This window comes from Geotrypetes seraphini, chromosome 18, assembly GCF_902459505.1.
Source record: "Geotrypetes seraphini chromosome 18, aGeoSer1.1, whole genome shotgun sequence".
Lineage (NCBI taxonomy): Eukaryota > Metazoa > Chordata > Amphibia > Gymnophiona > Dermophiidae > Geotrypetes > Geotrypetes seraphini.
Window position 1 is genome coordinate 6,431,747 of NC_047101.1, and position 21,782 is coordinate 6,453,528.

The window sequence follows — 21,782 nt, forward strand, 5'->3', positions numbered from 1 at the left end:
ATCTTTCTATGTTTCTATGTTTCTATGTTAAGGGTCCCAGAGAGCAGGAGGTGTTAGATTTTTTTGAAAAGAGCCAAGTTTTCAGGTGTTTGTGGAAGAATAGGAGGGAGTTTGAATTTCTGAGCGGGGATGTGAGGTTGTTCCGGAGTTCTGTGGTTCTAAAGGGGAGGGATGTTCCTAGTTTTCCTGCGCGGGGTATACCTTTTGTAGAAGGGAATGATAGTTTCAGTTTTTGGGAAGATCTGGTGGAGTTAGGGTTAGAGGAGTTCCAAAGGAGTGGAGTAACGGGAGGAAGGATGCCGTGTAGAATCTTGAAGGCTAAGCAGGCACATTTAAAGAGGACTCTGGAGTGTACTGGAAGCCAGTGGAGCTTGGACAGGAGCGGAGAGACGTGGTCGGACTTGCCTTTTGCGAAAATAAGCTTAGCCGCGGCGTTCTGAATTAGCTGGAGTCTATGGAGATTTTTCTTAGTTAGCCTTATAAAGATGGAGTTGCAATAATCCAATCTAGAGAGGATGGTGGATTGAACAAGGACGGCGAAGTGAGAATGATGGCAGCAGGATCTCACTTTCCTCAGCTTATGAAGGCTAAAGAAGCATTTTTTTACCAGGGAGTTGAGGTGGTCATTGAAGGAGAGAGAGGAGTCTATGACGATGCCCAGGACTTTGCTTGAAAACTCGAGCTGAAGAGTGGGGCCGGAGGATAAAAGGATGGAGGAGGGTAAATGATCTAATATTGGGCCGAGCCAAAGTAATACCTCATGTGCATTTATGCCACATAGGTATTTAAATATCTCTATCATATTAGAGAGCTGCACGGGAATGGGGATGATAGAAATCCCACAGAACCTGCGGGGATGGAGGCAGCTCAAGGGGCTCAAGTTACCTCAGTACTGCACCTCCTTTTCCTGGCCTCCGGCTGCACTTGACCCCTTCACAAAGCACCATGCGGTGCTCCCAGCTGACATCAGAGGGAAGGTTTCCGGGTCAGCGATGTGCAGCATGCAGGAACCGCGGCCCGTGGCCCTGCCAAGATGAAAGTGTGGCATGAAGGCAGGAAGGAGGTGGCTGACCTGGATGGCTCTGGTACAATCTTGTGGGAGGGGGATATAGAAGTAGCTGGGCCACAGAAAGGAGGTAGTGAGCTAGCTCCTTTGGACCCGATCGATGAATGGACTTAGTAAGTGTAAAACAAACCCAGCAAAAACCAAATAAGTTACCAGTTAAAATACCAGTCTTTCTTTCTTTTCATTTTTGCTTGATTTGTAATTTATATATTCAATTTGTTAGATCTACTATTCTAAGTTTTGAAATGTAACCTTTATTTTATTCTTTCTGGATGCTTTGGGTTCTCTGTTGCTAATATCATGATGTTTTCTCTGGGTGTCTCCTTTCAATTTATCTTTTTATACAAGTGATGGTTTTCTCTTAGGCACTTTAGTTTAAATTGTAAACCTGTTTGGGGCAGAGAGGGTCGTCCAATGTGCCCTACCGTATCAGGTTTGTAAGCTGCCTAATACAAAGAGTATATCAAATACGATACTTCTGGTCTTCTTTTCCCACTCACACAACTAACACGCTTCTAAAACCCGACCAGGCTTCTCTGAGCACTTCTCTGGTCACTACCAGGTCCTCTCCGACCCTCCCTGGACTTCTAGGTTTTTGGGCAGCTTCTGGTACCATTCCCAGTCTCTTTGCTGGTCGCCACTGGCCCCTCTGCCGGTCCCTCTCTAGCCACTGTCAGTCCCAGGGTTTCTTACACTTTACCAAGTCCTCTCCAACCCTCATTGCTTCCGGGTCTTCGGGCAGCTTCTGCTACCATTACCAGTCTCGCTGCTGGTCACCACCGGCCTTGCAAGTCCCTCTGCCGGTCACTTGACAGACACCTTCAGCCAATGATCTATAATAATAATAATAATAACTTTATTTTTCTATACCGCCATAGTCAAACTGACTTCTAGGCGGTTCACATAGAAAGAAGGCTGGACAATCAGCGAATTACAAAATGCAAGAAGAATGAAGTTACATCATGAATTGGAGAAGCATGGGGAAAGAATACATGAGAGAAGAAAGATGTTATATAATACAATGGAGTTATAAGGGGGCTCTTCAGGCTACTTCTTGCACCATTACCAGTCCCTCTGCTGGTCGCCACCAGCCCCACCGGTCCCTCTGCTGGTCACTCACCAGTTCCCATCAGTCTATGACCTCAAACTCTTCTAGTTCTTGTGGGGCCATCGCCAGTCCTCTGATCCCCAGCCTTCTGCGTCCCCACGGGTCCTAGAACTCTTCTACGGTCCCTCCACCGGTCATCAAACTTGAGTACTCTCTGGTCACTCCAAGCTTTACTGGGACCTCTGACTACTACTACTTCTTCTGGACCCACTCCTAATCACTCAGTTATCTTCTCCCTGCCACATGCCCTGAGGACTCTCCCAGTTGTTCAGTTTTCACAACATGAGAACTCTCCCAGTTGCTCAGTCTCCTTCTCTCCACCAGGCCCTCTATTAATCATCAGATTTGAGCCCTCTCTGTGCTCCAAGCTCTACAGAACAGGCTGGTTTAAAGGCTTAGGCCAAAGCCAACATTCCTCCCCTAAAGTGTCACCTAGCATCTGAGGGAGCTTTTTCCCATCTCTCTATCCTGGAGTTGTTCTTTTCAGCACCATTTTCCACTCAGGGTGAGTGGACAGCTCCCAGGTATCATTGCAGCTCATGTATGCAAATGAGCTCCTTTCCCACTGCTCAGGCTCCCTCTGCTGGCCAGTGACAGGAGCTTCACCCTGTCACAAAGAACAGCATTGCCCCGTCTACTTCTCGGAAAGAAAAACAGAGGCAGTCTCATTACTTTTTAATCAGCCCTCGTAACTAGTTGGGCTAGTATTCTAGAAAGAAAATTAGACTCCTATTTTTTTTTAATAGAGTAGGCTCTAAATAGACACATTCTTGGCACGTAAAAACAGGTGCCTCTAACAGCCCTCATAGCTGCCTCCAGTGGGTACATATCTATTTGTTAAAATACATTCATAGAAACCATAGGGCCTGTTTACTGAACTGCGCTAGCTGTTAACATGATAATTACCTGATAATGCATGCTGTCTGCTGCTATTAAAAAGGTAAATGCAAACGCAGGTGTGGCATGGGTCATTAACATGCTGGTAGCAGCCAGAAGTTAGCTATTCTCTCTATCTAAAGAAATCAGTACATGCTGATCCGATTCATTTAGTCTTGACTGAAATTGCAGCTGGAATGCTGGAGACAAGAAGGAGATCCTAATGAAGATATACATTAGTTATTCTAAGAGAGGAGCGTGTAATGCTTCTTAGATTTACTAACTGTTAGGTCACGTTAGATCAGTTCTCCTGTGATTTCTACATTGACCTAACATTAAAAACAAGGTTGACAAAGTCACCTGCGTTTGGAGGGAGCCAGTTCCCCGTGGAGCACTTCCACATTTGCTACTAGAAAATTCTGGTTTCTTTAATCAGCTCTTCAGGTGACAGGGAACGCGCAAAAGACAAGTCTGGAAACTGGTGCCTCAAATTAAGCGCCAATAGTGCGCCCTGCTAACGCTAATGTGCGTGCCTAACATCGATACTTGGCAAGCAATGGGGCATACGTGCAAAGGGCTAGTCCATAAACAAAGCACTTAAGTCGCTTAGATGGAAATTCTGTACATTGCACTCAAAAATGAATGCCCAAAAAAGACTGGCGCTAAGCGCTATTTTACAAAAAGAATGTGCCTTTCACAGAACTGTGTTTTAGCGCCAATTCCCACGCCCAAACTTTGCGCACCAGACTTGTGCCCGCTGAAACCTGTTGCGATAAACGCTGGGGCCCACGTTAGGTGCGTGTCGCTTTTGGAATGCCCATGGCCAAGTGCCCTTTTGGAATACACACTGTGGGAGTCAGGTGCCCTGCCTTTTAATTATTAATTAATTAATTATTAATTATTATTATTTTTTTTTATTTCTTATATACCGCTATACCGTGAGGTTCAAAGAGGTTTACAATGAAGATTAACCTGCATCCAAATGGGTGTGCAGATTTTAATGAGTGCCAGTGAACCTCAACAGCTGCCTATTGGCACCCAATCAATGGTCCTCAGCTTGTAATTTTATCAATTCTTGTGCAAACATCTCAGAAGCACGCTCACATTTCATCACGCAATCTGGGTGCCATATATGGGATCTGGGGGTTAATGTGCAAATGTGAGGGAGAATGCCCATGGGTAGTGCGTGGGCATGTCGTGGGTTATGTTCACAACATATAGAATACGTTCAGTTGTGTGCATTGCAAGGTGCACTTGGGCGTACCCACTTATGCCAGCCATTGATCTGTAAAAAGTAGGCACACCTACCTCTTGGGGTGCCAATGTGGCCTTGCAGTAGTATTCTATCATGGCTTGCGTGACCCATTGAGCCATTATAGAACGGTAACCCATCAAAGGCGCACCGTCAATTCTGCTCCATACAGTGGATACTATTTTGACTTTTTGAGGGGGTGGGGAGGAGGGAAACACCCCCCCAATACACTTATAATGTTCACTTGCTATCTAGTGTTAGGGTAAGGTTTAGATGAGAATTACGGGAACCCTAAAATTTACCCTAACTCTAGCACAATTGACGGCACGCCATTGTCCTGTGCACAGTTGTCAGTGTACCTTATAGAACCTTCTAGATGCTAAGTTGTGCCTCTTGGTCTCGAGACTACAACAGGAACTCACGGCAGCCATTTTGATGATGGCTTTGCATGAGGCTGGAGCATAGGAAGATCGCTGCTGCCCCGCATCACCGCTGGACCACCAGATAAGGGGACACAGGAGGGAGTCGGGAGTGGGTCAGAGCTGGCTCCAAAAATGATTCGTGATTGTTCCCTGTTCGTGGGCCGGCTCTGCACCTATCCCCCGTGTATATGGAGGGAGAAGTGTATTTGCTTCACCTCTACACTCAAAAATGGAGATTTTTCGAAGACCTGATATTTTATTAGAAACTTTTTGTCAAGTCTCAAAATCTTTCTGCTCACTGAATTCTCCCTGCCAACTCCATCAGTATAAAATAATTTTCAGACATATTGATGACGCACTTTAGCAAAAAAAAAAAATTAAATTAATTTTTTCTGTTATATAAAGCAGCAAATTTTCTGTCAAGTGTACTCCTTCTGTGATTAATTAAGCCCATTTTCGTTAGCATGCAAAACAGACAGTATCCATTTGTTCACCGTACTTGAGAGGATTTCACTACAGTAATTGTTTTCCATTTGAGGTTACTGGGTACAATTATCAGAGTGAGCTCAGTGCCCCAAGGTACACACTGCCAGAAAAACAACAACGAATGTGCAAAATACACAGTAAATAAAATTTGACTCTTAAGCAAAAAAAAAAAAAAAAAATCATACGGTCCATCTGGTAAACAAAGCACAAGAGGGGGCGAGTGTGGCACAGTGGTTAAAAGCCACGGCCTCAGCGCCCTGAGGTTGTGGGTTCAAATCCACACTGCTCCCTGTGACCCTGGGCAAGTCACTTCATCTTCCCATTGCTCCAGGTCCATTAGTTAGATTGTGAGCCTTCGGGACAGTAAGGGAATTTTTCAAGTACCTTTCTTATTTTAATCTTAATGTATATTTTCTGTAAACCGCTTAGAACCTAACGGATGTAGCGGTATATAAGAAATAAATTACATTACATTACATTACCTGAATAAATCCATGTAAACCGTTCTGAGCTCCCCTGGGAGAAGGGTAGAGAAAATGAAATAAACAAGATACGGATCAGGTAGCTGCACAGTTCAAAATGCAGAACTTACGCGTCGACGGACAAAAAACCACTCAGAAAAAATTACATATTAATGAAATGCATCATTAGGAAAAGAACAATGTCCTCCAACTATTCCTGGAGGATGTGCATGTCATTTTTAGCCTGAAGCAAAAGGAACCCCCCCTCCCTAAATTTGTTTAATTTCTCAGTGTTGTTCATCGCGCGCATGATCTCTCCGCAAACAGCGTGCATTATTATGCAAAATTTATGCTTTTAATGCATAAATTTTATATTCTAAAAACTTTTTTACTTTTCATTTTTTATTCTATATATTAAATATTAATTTTATTTGTTACCCCTCCTATTGTTTTTTCCTTAAATGTAAATAAATTAAATTAATATTGATTGTAAACCTTTAATAATCTTTCCTTTGCCTTGAAATGATATGTAGAAATTATGTATAGCAATGCCTGTAATTATTATTTTTAACTCACTTTGAATATTGTTTGTTATATTTGTCACCCCAAATGATTTCTAATGAGATTGTACATCGCCTAGGAAATGTGATAGGCGATTAATCAAATTTTTCTAATAAACTTGGAAACATTCCCTCCCGAAACAACAATTAAAACAACATGAAACAAGAGCTGACGCACTTTGTATTTAATTTTTCAGCTTTATATTGAATTTGCTCTTTTTCAGAATTGCACTTGAGAATGAGCTATTTTTACTGTTATTTTATTCGTTGTGCACTTTATACATTTTGGTAGTTTTTTAGGGAGTGTATGTATTATTGTGCCTTTTTCACCCTTTTCCCTTGGTGTACAAGTCTGAATTTTTTCATTGGGAGTGTATTTTTATTCACCGGCTTATTAATTGTTCCATGGACTATATGACGTACGAGGCAATTCTCACCTAGACTTATGTCTGCGGCTGGTCACCCAGGTTTGAGATTTTGCCTGAGCCAGAGGTTCTCGTTGATTTATTAAAGGCTCATACTGATGTCCATTTCTACAAAGGCCTTTGTTTTGTCCCATTCTGACTTCTTATCCAAGGGACTGGGTGTCTTAGCCAATATCCCAGTGGTGGTACATCCTAAAAATGACTTGGAGAAACGAAACCGAATGTAAATGTGAGCCCTGCAAGCCTACTTCCGTCTCAAACTGTAACCAATAATCCCTAGGATCATGGCCACTATTTATATGATTCCCAATGAAAATAATAATTTAAATCCGCCTCTATGCCTCTAATTAATTTACTCCTCCTTATATACAAGGAATTGTATTTGAAATGTTTTTTAAAAAGCCAATGTGATTTAAGAGGACTTCAACCATGCTGGGAAGACCAGCTGCAAACATGGAGCAGTGCGTAACTGAGCAATGTTGCTGACCTTTGGTTGTGACAACTGTGGCACCGCCCATTTTGTGCTGGGGCAGAGTTGTGTGTGTGTGTGCGGGGGGGGGGGGGGGGGCACAGCAGTTATGTGGGTACCAGTCATATTCATCCAATGCGAGTACTCGCGTAACTCCAAGGAGAGTCCGATGTTTGCCCACTTCTAGCTTCCATTAGAGAACAGTGGTGTAACCCGCGGTATCAGCACACGTAACCACTGGACGTACGCACCTATGCCAGTCGTACAGCTCGTAGAATTGCAGGCATCTAAACGAGCCAGGGATGTGCTCTCTGCCCGCCGTCGGCGTTGGCTCTCTCCGACGTCATTTCTGGCTCCCGCGTCTAGAAAGCGACGTCAGAGGAAGAGCCGACACGATGCGGGCAGCAAGTTCGTAAATGCTGCTTGCGCTAGGAAAATTAAACGGGTGCGGGGAAGAAAGAGAGGGGGGAGTTGCGTGGGCGGAGTGGGCGGGATAGAGCAGGAGGCAGAGAAGAGGGCGGGGAAGGGTACCCCCCCTGCCCCCGCCTCTGCTCCGAGCACAGGTGCCATTCATCCTCTCTACGCCACTGACCCTTAGTGAACTAGCCATGAAGCTTTTGTACCCCTGGGGAAGAGAAGGAAATACGGCAGAATAAATGCAAGAAAAAACAAAAGCTTGCACTTCTTACCTTGCATTTCTATCCAGCTCTAGCAAACAAAGACATGTGAAGACACGACACGTTTTTTTCCCCTAAAGCGCATGTTGACCAGCAGGACTTTTCCAATTAGCGAGTGCCGGCTTTTCATTTGTCCCCTGAAGAAGGCACTGGCTTCCAGTTGCTCATCGGGTAACATATAAACTATGTCTGCTCACATTTAAATCCCTTCTTTTTAAAACTCCGGCTTTCATCTACAAGTTACTAATTCCATACACTTCCAATAGAACATTAAGATCCGCTGAACAGCATTTGCTGACGATTCCTTCTCTTAGAATTATTAATACTAGACGACAATTGATCTTTTCAGTCACGGCCCCCCAAACTTGGAATTCTCTCCCTAGCCACTTAAGGGAAGAACCCAATATAGAAAAATTCAAGGGTAAACTAAAGAGCTTTCTCTTTAAAGATGCCTTTGTAAATTAGTCATTTAGTCTTCTAATTAATTTTATTTTTTTCTCTACAATTTTACTGAAGTAATTTTTTATCTTCCCTCTCCTTATGTATCTCCCTTATTTGTTTCTATAACTTTTAAACAAATTGTAACTCTTATCCATCTCCTCCCTTATGTTCCTAGTTTCGTTAAATTTGTCAAGTCTCGTTAGTCTTAGTTTTGTTATTTACTGTATTATTCCCCTTATTTTGTAATTTTATTATTATGTACATCGCTTAGAATTTAGATTAAGCGATTAATCAAATTATTATTAAATTTGAAACTTTTTAAGTGCCGAAACTTGGATCCCTGTTGGGAATACAGGTTTTAAATCTTTCAAGCAAATGGTCGATGCCATCATGTTGTTTTAGACATCTCGCTTGCCTTTCTTGCAAGCAGTGCCTCACTTCCGGCTCGCCACATATTAGGACCCCTGAAGAAGACTTTTTGTCGAAACGCGGAGCGTGTTGGTCCTGCATCCCTAGCGGACTAGGTCCTTTAAAGCTTTTATGTGGATGATTTTAGTGTACCTTTGGAACTTTGACATTTTCAAATAAAGTCCATTGAGGAACATCGTCATTCCACAGAGTTTCTTTTGGTTTCTGCTGTAGTTTGAGACAAGATATCTTCCTTGGTTTGCTAAACTATGTTTCTATCCAACTAACATTATCTGAACTTTTTTTTTTTTCATTAAAATATTTTATTCATGGCAAAAGACGGGTCATGAAATCATGCACGCAAAAATAGCACGGAGCTGCAGACCTGTATACTGTAGTTTATCCGTAACTGTGGTTGACGGCTCTCTCTTTTCAATAAATTATACAGGAGGCAGCTTGGAATTTCAATCATCCTGTATCTCACCAAGTAACCCAAGTCCTTGCCAATCACTTGGAAGAATTGAATAAATCCTATTTTTCATGTTTCCCAAATGAGCACTGCAATGTCATGGAAATTAGAACGGAACGAGAGCCTGCCAGCCCTACATTCATTTGCTTTCTTAGACAATAAAGGTCAGAGTCACCTTTCTTTTACTTAATCTCCCCCTCCCAGTTCAGATTATACAAACGAGATCGCACCACTGAAGTAGAAGAAATGAAATCTTCTCCCTAGTCTCATTTTGCATCGCATCTTTGTAAGTACAGATTTCGTTATCGTCTGCTAGGGCTTGTGTGACAGCCTCGCCCTGACCCCTTTATATGGGGAGAGAGGCGATGTTAGAACAGGATGGTCTTCCAGATGAGCGGAATAGCCCCTGGGTAGCTTCGGCCGATCGGTGTGCATTAACAGCACGATGAATCTTGTAGTGAAGGAACTCCCGCAGCTCTTACGTACACGAGAAAAAAACCCCCCCTTATGTGCCCAACTAATGGCTTTATTGAATAAAGATGTAATAGCAGAGGAACGTAGAAAAAAGAAGCCCTATAAAGGCCAAGGTGACCCATCAAATGCACCGCCAGGACATTGGCGTGCTGACAATTCTGCTCTGCGCACCGCCTTCCTGTTTGCACTCTGAAGTGGGGTTGGGGTGGGGTTAGGGGGGGAACCCCCTTCTACACTCGCACTCTCGTCGAGAGGGTGTAGGGGAACCCCCCACCCCACTACACTTACAACTTGCACTCTCCTCGCGCTCTGCCGCCCTATGCCTTCCCGTATGCGCTCTGAGGGGAGGTGTGGAGGGGGGGGGGACTCCCCACTACACTCGCGCTCTCATTGAGGGGGTGTGTGCTGTGCTTTGCCAACGCACTATGAGGGGGGTGACATGCTCTAAGGGGGGTGTTTAATGCCGATGCGCTCTGAAGTAGAAGATTGCTGCAACCCCCCCACTACACTTACAATGGCGGCCTGAAAATCCCAGCGTGCATTTGACTGGAGCGCATTTGTTTTGCGCACTATTGACGGTGTACCAAAGACCAAATGGCCAGTGGCGTACTAAGGGAGAGCAGGGCAGGGGTGTCAAAGTCCCTCCTCGAGGGCCGCAATCCAGTCGGGTTTTCAGGATTTCCCCAATGAATATGCATGAGATCTATTTGCATGCACTGCTTTCATTGTAATGCTAATAGATCTCATGCATATTCATTGGGGAAATCCTGAAAACCCGACTGGATTGCGGCCCTTGAGGAGGGACTTTCACACCCCTGTTTTAGGGAATGTTATTTATGTATTGACATGAACTCCAAGCAAGGGGGTTAATTCACATTAAAGAGGACATGGACTGAAGCTGAGGGGGACAAGTCCAGGACAAATATCAGGAAGTTCTGCTTCACGCAACGAATGGTGGACACCTGGAATGCTCTCCCAGAGGAGGTTATTGTGGAATTCACCGTTCTAGGATTTAAAAGCAAACTAGATGCACATCTCCTTATGAGAGACATAGAGGGATATGGGTGACTAAAATTACGCCAGGTGTACACCTGGCTGGGCCTCCGTGTGCGCGGATCGCTGGACTTGATGGACCAAAAGGTCTGATCCGGAGATGGCGGTTCTTATAATGCCTCATTCCACAGTGCCTCAGAGCCAACCTCATCAGTGATATTACAATGGAGTAGCAACATTCCAGAATCCCAAAGAGTAACAAAAGATTCTAGAACCCCAAACAGTATCAAGATTTCAGGCAGAATCTCAAAGAATAGCAAAATTCCAGAATCCAAAGAGTAGCAACATTCCAGAGCTGAGATTGCGATACGGACAAGAGGATATGGACTGAAGCTGAGGGGGGACAAGTCCAGGACAAATATCAGGAAGTTCTGCTTCACGCAACGAGTGGTGGACCCCTGGAATGCTCTCCCGGAGGAGGTTGTGGAATCCACCGTTCTAGGATTTAAAAGCAAACCAGACGCACATCTCCTTACGAGAGGCAGAGAGGGATATGGGTGACTAAAATGACGCCAGGTGTACACCTGGCCGGGCCTCCGCGTGTGCGGATCGCCGGACTCGATGGACCGAAGGTCTGATCCGGAGATGGCGCTTCTTATGTTCTAAATGCGCCATAAAACTTGTGTAAATTCTATCTTAGAGTGCTCCAGTACGTTGGACCTCTTGTGCCGAGTTGCCGTCTGGATTTTTGTGCCTGGGTTCTGCCAGAAGGGAGGCACTTTTCGGAAGAAATAAAAAAAAGTAGAAAACACAGACACAAAATGAAACGACGACTCTCCTTGACTGGGGATTTTCGACACGGTTTTGAAAATTCAGATCACTACGTCGACAAGGCTGTTTTCATTTCCAGTGAAAAATGAGCTTTTTTTTTTTTTTTTTTCCCCTCGAGACTGTTGGCAGCTTTCTTCACAGGCACAATGGGTATTTTTACAAAGTCTCTTTTCTCCGGTCGACGGGGAGCGAAGACACGCTGTGTGTTTATTATTATAACTTCTGTCTTAATTTTTTTTAACGTTCCAATGGCAAGTCACTGAGGGCTCCTTTTACTAAGCTGCGTTAGGGCTTTGCTGTGCGCGCTAGACCTTAACGCCAGCATTGAGCTGGCGTTAGTTCTAGCCGGGTAGCGCACGGTAATTTCCTGCGTGCGCTAAAAATGCTAGTAGCACCTTAGTAAAATGAGCTCTTAATTTCCCCATTGCCCCAGGTACATTAGATCTAATCTAATCTTCATTTTATAGACCGAATCTACTCCCTAAGGAGCTCGACTCGGTTTACAGTTCATTAAAAAATGAAACAGAACAAGTAAAAACTGTGGGATAAAAACGGTTAGATTAGATGGATGGAAAAAGTTAGAAAAAATTACTACACGACGGCTAAAATCAAATTAACTATTGTGAAAACAACCAGGTTTTAAACATTTTTTGCAATTGAAATAATTGATCTACCCGTCTTAAAGAATCTGGAAGTCCAGTCCAAATTTTCACCAATTTAAAAGTAAAAGATTTACTAAGCTTCACAGTGCTTTTAATACCTTTCAGAGAAGGAAATGTTAATTTGTGAATTGTAATTCTTGAATAGCAGGACCTAAAGGAATTCCCATTAAGCGGAATCAAAGAGTCAAATATTCTATAATGGATAGGATTGTGAACCCACTGGGACAGACAGGAGCCTTGCATTGAAGAATGCTGGTGGAGAAGGACTGAGGTTGACATAGACACTAAAGAATGACAGTCTCTGGTGTCCAGAGCAGATACTGTGATGTCATAATGCCTCATTCCACCAATGCCTAAGAGCCAACCTTAGCAGTGATGTCACAATAGCTTGATTGTCCTATACTTGGCTCACATAAGAGCTGCCATACTGGAACAGACCGAAGGTCCATCAAACCCAGTCTCCTGTTTCCAACAGTGGCCAACCCAGGTCCCAAGTACGTAGCTAGATCCCAAGTAGTAAAACTAATTTTATGCTGCTTATCCTAGGAATAAGCAGTGGATTTCCCCAAGCCATCTCAATAATGGCCCATGGACTTTTCGCTTAGGAAATTATCCAAACCTTTTTTAAACTCTGCTAAGCTAAATGATTTCCCCACATTCTCTGGCAACAAATTCCAGAGTTTAATTATATGTTGTGTGAAGAAATATTTTCTCTGGTCTGTTTAAAATATACTACGTAGTAGCTTCATCGTATGCCCCTTTGTCCTAGTATTTTTGGAAAGAGTAAACAGGTGACTTACATCTGCCTCTTCCACTCTTCTCTGTATTTTATAGACCTTTATCATATCACCCCTGAGCTGTCTCTTCTCCAAGTTGAAGAGCCTTTCCTCATAGGGAAGTCATCTCATCCCTTTTATCATTTTCATCGCCCTTCTCTTTACCTTTTCTAATTCCGCTACATCTTTTTTCAGATATGGCGACCAAAATTGCCCACAGTATTCAAAGTGCGGCCATACCATAGAGTGATACAAGGACATTATAACATTTTAATTTTTGTTTTCCTTGTTTCCTGATAATTCCTAACATTCAAAGCCACAATAATCCCTCAATTAAAACTAAGTAAACTAAGTTCCATGATTTTTATTGCATTGACGTAGGGGTTGCCAATTGGCTTCAGATTCTCCCACACGGTTGATTTAATCTTGGATGCATCCTGATTTCTCAATTTCATTCCCGAAGGAAGGCAAGACTACCAAGTCCTTGAATGCAGTGGAGTCGGCTCGGGACTGGATCAATCTATTGGACAAATCTGAAGCCAGCTGGCAACCCTAAATTCTGAATGCATCCATCCGGCAACCGCACACTACCTTAATGTACTGTCAAAGGGTATTACAAAAGTTGTTTATGTTCTCACATAAAAGGTGGCTCGTGATAACAAAACAGCTTGGCCCAGTTAACTTGTGGTTGATGCTCAAGGCTGCTAAGTGCTTTCATTTTAATGCTCTCCTGCTCTTTGGATTAGGCAGTCCGACACATGCCCAGTTTCTATTGGGAATGATTTGAATGCAAACCAAAATCAACTTCGTCTACCTTTTTCCCCGAAAATAAGACACTGCCTTATATTCATTTGGGGCCCAAAAAAGGCACTAGGTCTTATTTTCGGGGTATGCACATGACCATCTCGCCCTTCCTCTTTCCTTTCTCTCCCCTACATGTGCAGCATCTTTCCTCTCCCTCTCACCCATCCCCTTGTGCAGTATCTTTCTATCCCTCCCTACCATCCCTTGCAGCTTCTATCCCTCCCTTCCTCCCATCTCCCCATGTAGCATCTTTCTATCCCCCCACCGCCGCAATGCATCCCCCCCGCCCCTCCCACTGCCCCATCTCTCCCTCCCCTCCAAACCACAAGACAGAAATAAAAACCTTATAATAAACCGGCAGCATCGGCAGCAATCTAGACAGGCTGCTTTGCGGCCTGGGCCGTTCCTCTGCCGCATCACTGATGATGTCATCAGCAACGCAGCAGAGGGACAGCCCAGGCTGTGAAGCAGCCTGTCTAGATTGCTGCCAATGCTGCTGGTTGGTTATAGGGTATTTATTTCAGACTCGCAGTTCGGATGGGATGGAGAGATGGGTCGGGGGTGGGGAGAAGCACTGCTGTCACCAGCGACTAGCGCTTTTCAGGGGTAGGCTTATATTAAGATCTACCCTGAAAATCATGCTAGGGCTTATTTTCGGGGAAACACGGTATATGTACAGTCATGTTGTAGGACTCCCCCCACTTCCTCCTCCTCATAATTTGTATCAAGAGATGAGCCATGATTAATTTACCTTTTCAGGGAATGCTTCCGGATGAGGTGCGGGATGTGCGAGGGGCTGCTGCCCGTGGCTTTGTGCACTGCGTCAGTGAGGATGAGGGAGCGGCCCATGTTTCTTCTAATTCAAACCTTTTAAATATTTATTTAGTGGCTTCTTTCGTGCCTTGATTGAATTTGATTAACAGTTTCCTGTGGAGTGTTAAAGTGCTCCGATTGCTTCTGTCTCTTGTACTTTTTCTAGCCGAGCGTTTGATCGAGTTCTGCGGCCTGTCATTGTACTCCTTGGGTCTGAAGAGGATCATGTGGGCACAAAATGCGTAGTCACCAGTGCGGGCGCAGAGTGAGAGTAGACACACACGAGGGCGTTTGGAACTTTGGGTGAATTTTTTTGTCGAGAATGCGGTATAACGATAGGCACAGCGGCGGTCTGGGTGATGAAACGCCCGGACGTACAGGTAGACAATTAAAAAAAAAAAATAAAAATTTGGACGGATATTTTGAGAATGGACCTTTTCCCGCTGCTGACTTTGGGTGACTAGTGTCCTACGTTCAAATCGGACTTGGACGTTTCTTTCGATTATGCCCCCCCCCTCCCCCCTCATCCAACAAGACATAACCGCTATGACCTCAATTTCTCATTTCTCCCACCACCGGAGCATTTGTAAAAGAGGGAGGGGGGGGGGGGAAAGTATATAACCAGATAAGAGGGATTGATAATTTCTGGAAACATTCAGTTCCAAGAGAATTTCTATCTTAAGAATTCCTTCCTTCACCTGCTGAAAGGAAGCATCCGATGTGGCAGTACAAATATACCACAGCCCGGCTATTTTCTTTGTATGTTGGGGCCCTAATTTTTAATATGCAGTGAGAATGTTCTTAATAGAAGAATAACTATACTTGCCAAAGATATTGCCTGAAGCGGAAAGCATGTCATTAAATACCGAAGTGCCTTCAGCACTCAGGTCTGTCCTTGACAGGTTTTTCTATAATTAATTCCTCCTGGTTTTTGGATTATTGTAGGCTATTATTAGGCATTTATGGGGGCACTGTGCAACACATTTAACAAGAAATACAACAGAAATTGGGGCAGAATTTTCTTTCTGAACTTAATTGGTCTTTTTTTTAAGGGGGGGGGGCTCTTTCTGGGATGTGGGAATGGAAATCTGAAAGTAGACATTTTTAATAGGCTGCTTAACTGATAATGTACGCACGTACTTTTCTGTGAAGCAGAAAACACAGAGCGGACCACTTGCAGTGAGAATACTGTGATTTATTGGGCAAACAAGACCCGACGTGGCTCCCAGAAAGAGGAGATGGCGCTCTCTTGACATTCTGTACATTAAACGCTCAAGAGATGGTCCCCACTCGAAAGAGCTTACAATCGAATTAAGACAGAAACATAGAACAGAGGTGAATCTATGTACTGCAATTCTGGAGGCCACATTACCGTAAAGACGTGCTTAGAGTTGAGTCGGTTCAGCGGATGGCCACTAGGATGATCTCGGGGCTCAAGGGTCTCTCGTACGAAGAAAGACTAAACAAATTGCAGCTCTACACTCTAGAGGAACGCAGGGAAAGGGGGGACATGATTGAGACATTTAAATACATCACGGGACGCATCGAGGTGGAAGAAGACATCTTCTTTCTCAAAGGACCCTCGGTCACAAGGGGGCATCCGCTCAAACTCAGAGGAGGGAAATTTGATAGTGACGTAAGAAGTATTTCTTCACAGAAAGGGTTGTAGATCACTGGAACAAGCTTCCATAGCAGGTGATCAAGGCCACCAGCGTGCTTGACTTTAAGAATAAATGGGACGTCCTCGTGGGATCCCTACGAGGGTCGAGTTAAGGAACTAGGTCATTAGTACTCAGACTTAATGAGGTGGGTCAGTAGAGTGGGCAGACTTGATGGGCTATAGCCCTTTTCTGCCGTCATCTTTCTATGTTTCTATGTTTCTATGGACTCAGGTAGGGATTTACAAGGGGACTGTAGAGGGAATGACACAGATATTGGTGGGTAGGGTTAGGACTTAAAAGCAGCTTCAAAAAGTGGATTTCAATACCACCTGATGGGAAAGCTGACGCACCAAGTTAGGCAGGTTGTTTGCAGGTTGTTCCATGGGGTAAGGCACAGCAAGTTAGAAGGGATGGAGTCCTGAGTTGGCAGTAGAGGAGAAGGGTACCGCCAAGAGACACTTATCCAATGAACGGAGTTCTCAGGGTGGAGTGTAGGGAGAGATGAGAGCAGAGATACCGAGTGAATGCACTTGTAGGCCAGTAAGAGGAATTTGAACCCGTACGCGGTAACGGACAGGGAGACAGTGAAGTGACCTGAGGAGAGAGGTAACGTGAGCATAATGACCCTGGCGGAATATGAGGCATGAAGAGGAGAGAGATGGCTTAGCGGAAGACCTGTGAGGAACGCATTGCAGTAATCTAGCCGGGAGGTGATGGGAGCATGGTTAATTTGAAAGAAAAAAACAACCCTAAGAAAGTAGCAACTTGGCTTACAGGGTTACGTAAACATGCAATTCCCACAGAGACATCACTGGACACATGTGGGCCAAAGTCGGTGAGCGGTCTGCTGTCTGGGCGTATGAAGGGATGAACACCTCAAAGGTCATTAGGAGGGAAACAGAAGGCGCAGAAAGACATAGGGGGAAATTCTGTCACCAGCGCCTAAACTTAGGCAACGGTAGGAGCCCTGCCAATGCCTAAGTAATTGTAAAATGCAGTCAGAAACAGCAGCGTTGAAGCGCCTACCAACGCCTAAATAAAAGGCCGCTGGAATGACCACGTCACACCCTTACTTAAAGAATCTCATTGGCTTCCTGTGGCACACCGCATTTTATTTAAGATATGCTTACTCACGTTTAAAACTCTTATTTCTCAAACTCCTGCTTTTATCCATAGAGTCTTAATCCCTTATAGATCACAGGATCAACATCTATTAACCATTCCCTCCTTAAAAATCATTAATACAAGACGTCTCACTATTTTTTCGGTGACAGCCCCTCAATCCTGGAATGATCTCCCAATATATATAAGAGAAGAAAAGAACCTCGAAAAATTTAAGATTAAACTCAAAAGTTTCCTTTTTAATGATGCTTTTAGTGAATAGTGATCTTTTATTATTTTTATCTATTTTTTTTTTATTGTTTTTCTCCCCCCCTTATGTTTTTACCTTTGTATCTTGAATTTAATATAGAATGTAACCATTAATGAATTTTCCCATTGTTTCGATATAATTAGTACCAACTTAATTTGTTTAATTGTGTTTGTTTTTTGTAATTTTGTCCATTTATATAATATTTTACCTATGTTTATATAATATTTTACCTTTGTTTGTAATTATTTGTTTTATCTTGTACATCGCCTTGAATGTAGAGTAGGCGATTAATCAAATCATTTAATAAACTTGGAAACTTGGAAACTTAGACAGCCGCTTCAGGCTGTGAAATGCCAAAGTAGGCATGGGCAATGCCGGAAGTGGCATCAGGTGGGCTAAAGTGGCTACCCAGCCGCGATTCATGCCAAGATAGGTGGCTGAAATGTAGGCCTGGAAAAACCTGGCCTACATGTCAGGTGCCTATTTTTGCCGCGAGACCGCTGCAGCCGATCGCAGCAGGGGAGTTCCCCCCTCCCCCATCTGCTGAGCGGTAGGGACTCCCCAAAGCTGCGATTCTGTAACCGGAGCCCTTGAATGATTGCCAGGCGCCAGTTCCAAAATCCAGCCCATAATGATCTTACAAAGTCAATTTCCCCATGGAAAAAGGGGAAGGGTGGATTAGTAATACAGAGGCCATTCTCAAAAAGGTAACTTCTTGTTTTTAAGTGGCTGCAAGTTCCATTTACAGGAGAACTCTTAACAGAAAATTCAGAACACTCTTCCTTTAAAATAACATGTTGTAATGTTCTGCCAGATGGGCCTTGTTTGGAGCTGCTATGTATATTTTTGAAATACTGTGCACTTGGGATACTGTGTTACTTTAATAAAGCAGTAAAGCTTCCGCACAAAGTCACTCAGATTTCAAGGTGCACCCGTTAATGAAGTATTTTGATAGGTGGCTGGTTCAGTGGCAGGGCGACCTGGATTTCATCCACCTGACCTCTAAGCGCCGTGGTGGGAGTCTTCTGCCAAAATATGAGGAAACATGACAACCTCTTCCTTCACTCCTCTCTTCTCCCACTCTCCTGTTCCCTGCTCCCCTTCTTTTAACTCCTTGCTCCCCTCCCGTTCCCCGATCTCTGCCCACTTTTTCCTTCCTCCCTTCCCGTGCTGCCCTTGATCCCCCCTTCCCTTCTCTCTCTACGTCTTCTCACTTGTCTCTTCTTCGAATGCCTATAATTTTATTGTCCTGTAACTTTATTGTGAATATCTCTCAAGCTTCCTTCTTCCATCTTTCAGGGGTATAGATAGGTGTAGAGGTAGGTTATAGGGATAGGAGTAGAGGTAGGCTATAGAGCTAGTCAGGGACCACTGCTCAGGCAATGGGCCTGATGGGCCACCGAGGGAGCAGACCGCTGGGCGAGATGGACCTCTGGTCTGCCTCAGCGGAGGCAACTTCTTATGTTCTTATCCCTCTAACCCCCCGAACCTCCAAATCAACCCTGCTCTACTCTTTTTTCCCCCAAAAAGGACCAGAAATCTTTTTGTAAAACACCCTCTTTAACTCTTTTGTAATCCGCCTTGAACCGCAAGGTAATGGCGGAATAGAAATCCCTAATGTAATGTAATGTAATATCAATTGTAACCCGTTCTGAGCTACTGGGAGAACGGGATAGAAATCGAAATACATAATGACATTTCATCTTGTCGGATGTCGTGGGGGATGACAGAACCTTGCAATTCAGTACATCAGGGTTTTTACATTTTTTTGGGGGGGGGGGGTGGTAAAATAATCAGACTGCAAAATTCAATTTCCATCGTAATAAAATCACGATGCCAATGTGGGATAACACAGTATCGAGTTCCACAGGAGGCATCGGCAAATGGAAGCCTCGGCATGTAGGCATTATTTTTCGGATGATGTTCCAATACAAATAAATTACACAGCAGCCCAACAGCATTAAAAAAGAAAAGAGCGATGATTCAGAAATCCTCAGGCAGGGGGATATTTCGATTCCGATTTTTGCCCTTGTAATTTACAAACGGAAAACTGCTTGTCCTGCAGTTCGTCCCTTCGATCAGTCCTTCGGCACGGCGGAGATTTTATTCACTCATGCTTTTTATAGTCTTGCGGAAATCACAGCTGGTTCAGTTCCATGGCTCATCTCCTAACTGTTCATCAGCTTTCGGTAACACTGTGATAGATGGACCCCAGGCTTTTACTAAGTCCTTTAAAAACTCCTGCTTGCTTTAGGGGGACAAGCAGTATAAAACCCAAAACCATTATGTGAATGCCTGATGCCAAAATAATCTTCATTTTTTTAAAAATATTGACCTGGCAGGAGGTTTCATAGTTTGATTAATAGGACATTCACAGGCAATAATTAAGAGACTGAATAATTTACACATTATCATGTCCTTTTTACTATGCAACAAATCTATCAGCAGGATTCCAACAGGTATATGTTTCGAGTTTCAAGTTTATTCATAGCTTGATATACCGACCATCACATGTATCTGGGAGGTTTACAATATCACAAATTAAAAAATTAAATATAAATAGATAAAATAAAATAGTATGGGATAAACCTAAAACTATGACAATTGAGACTGATTGGAAACGAGAGGATTTGGGGGGATAGGAAAGTAGTTTTTTGCTTGTAGTGGAGTTGGATGAGTAGCCTAATGCTTTGAGCTCCTTTTGGCTTTCGGCAAATCATTTGCCTTAGGCATAAAACTTAGGGGCCTGCAATTATGAAAGTGTTAAAGTTTTTGCACTTACCGTGCATTAAAGGAAAACATTAATACGTGATAAGTGCAAAGACTGTGAGGTGAATGCAGAGGACGTGTCCGGCATCTACCCTGAACGTACCACACAGGTCAGACACTCAGGACAGGCACAACATGTTACAGGCCTGGACAAATTGTACAGGCGGACTCCATGCTATATGCCAGGCAAGTAATATGCCATGGTGCGCCCTCACCTGGAGTACTACGTCCAGCACTGGTCACCGTACATGAAGAAGGACACGGTACTATTCAAAAGGGTCCAGAGAAGAGTGACTAAGATGGTTAAGGGTCTGGAGGAGTTGCCATTCAACGAAAGATTAGAGAAACTGGGCCTCTTTTCCCTCGAGCAGAGGAGATTGAGAGGAGACATGATTGAAACATTCAAGGTACTGAAGGGAATAGACTTAGTAGATAAGGACAGGTTGTTCACCCTCTCCAAGGTAGGGAGAACGAGAGGGCACTTTCTAAAGTTAAAAGGGGATCGATTCCGTACGAACGCAAGGAAGTTCTTCTTCACCCAGAGAGTGGTGGAAAATTGGAACACTCTTCCAGAGGCTGTCATAGGGGAAAACACCCTCCAGGGATTCAAGACAAAGTAGATAAAGACAGGTTGTTCAACCTCTCCAAGGTATGGAGAATGAGAGGACACTCTCTAAAGTTAAAAGAGGATAGATTCCATACAAACGTAAGGAAGTTCTTCTTCACCCAGAGAGTGGTGGAAAATTGGAACACTCTTCCAGAGGCTGTCATAGGGGAAAACACCCTCCAGGGATTCAAGACAAAGTAGATAAAGACAGGTTGTTCAACCTCTCCAAGGTATGGAGAACGAGAGGACACTCTCTAAAGTTGAAAAGGGATAGATTCTGTACAAACGTAAGGAAGTTCTTCTTCACCAGAGGGTGGTAGAAAACTGGAACGCTCTTCCTGAGTCTGTCATAGGGGAAAACACCCTCCAGGGATTGAAGACAAAGTTAGCCAAGTTCCTGCTGAATAAGGACGTACGCTAATAGGGCTAGTCTCAGTTAGGGTGCTGGTCTTTGACCAGAGGTCCGTCGCGTGAGCAGACTGCAGGGCACGATGGAGCATTGGTCTGACCCAGCAGCGGCAATTTTTAGGTTTTTATGTAATATGAACAAGGTATAACATGTAAAATACAAGATACCCGCAATGGTGCTACTACCCATCTCCCTGATCCCCCAATCTGATGCCCCATCTCTAATCCATTTCTCCAAATCCGATGCTCTTACCCTGGATTTCATTTTCTCCAATCCTCAAAAAAAACCAACAATTTATTGGGATCTAGAATTTTATAGTTCTCATTCTTTAGTTTTTCTGTTTCATAATTCTATTTTGTATAAGATCTCATAGATACATCTTATTGAAATGGATGACATATTAATGCGATAACATGCCCTTAGTTGACAACATGTTAATCTAGAATGTCATCCAGCAGACTCAAGATGATAAAATAAATGTGCAACAGCTT

General features: G+C 43.7%; 1 protein-coding gene across 1 annotated transcript in view; it reads right to left on the reverse strand.

Moving 5' to 3' along the window:
* SH3RF2 (SH3 domain containing ring finger 2) overlaps positions 1-21,782 on the reverse strand; it is a 241,127-nt gene that overhangs the window by 167,500 nt on the left and 51,845 nt on the right. The window contains exon 2 of the mRNA XM_033926931.1: positions 1,760-1,899. The gene's annotated coding sequence lies outside the window, so the exon portion shown is untranslated. The remainder of the gene's footprint in view (positions 1-1,759; positions 1,900-21,782) is intronic.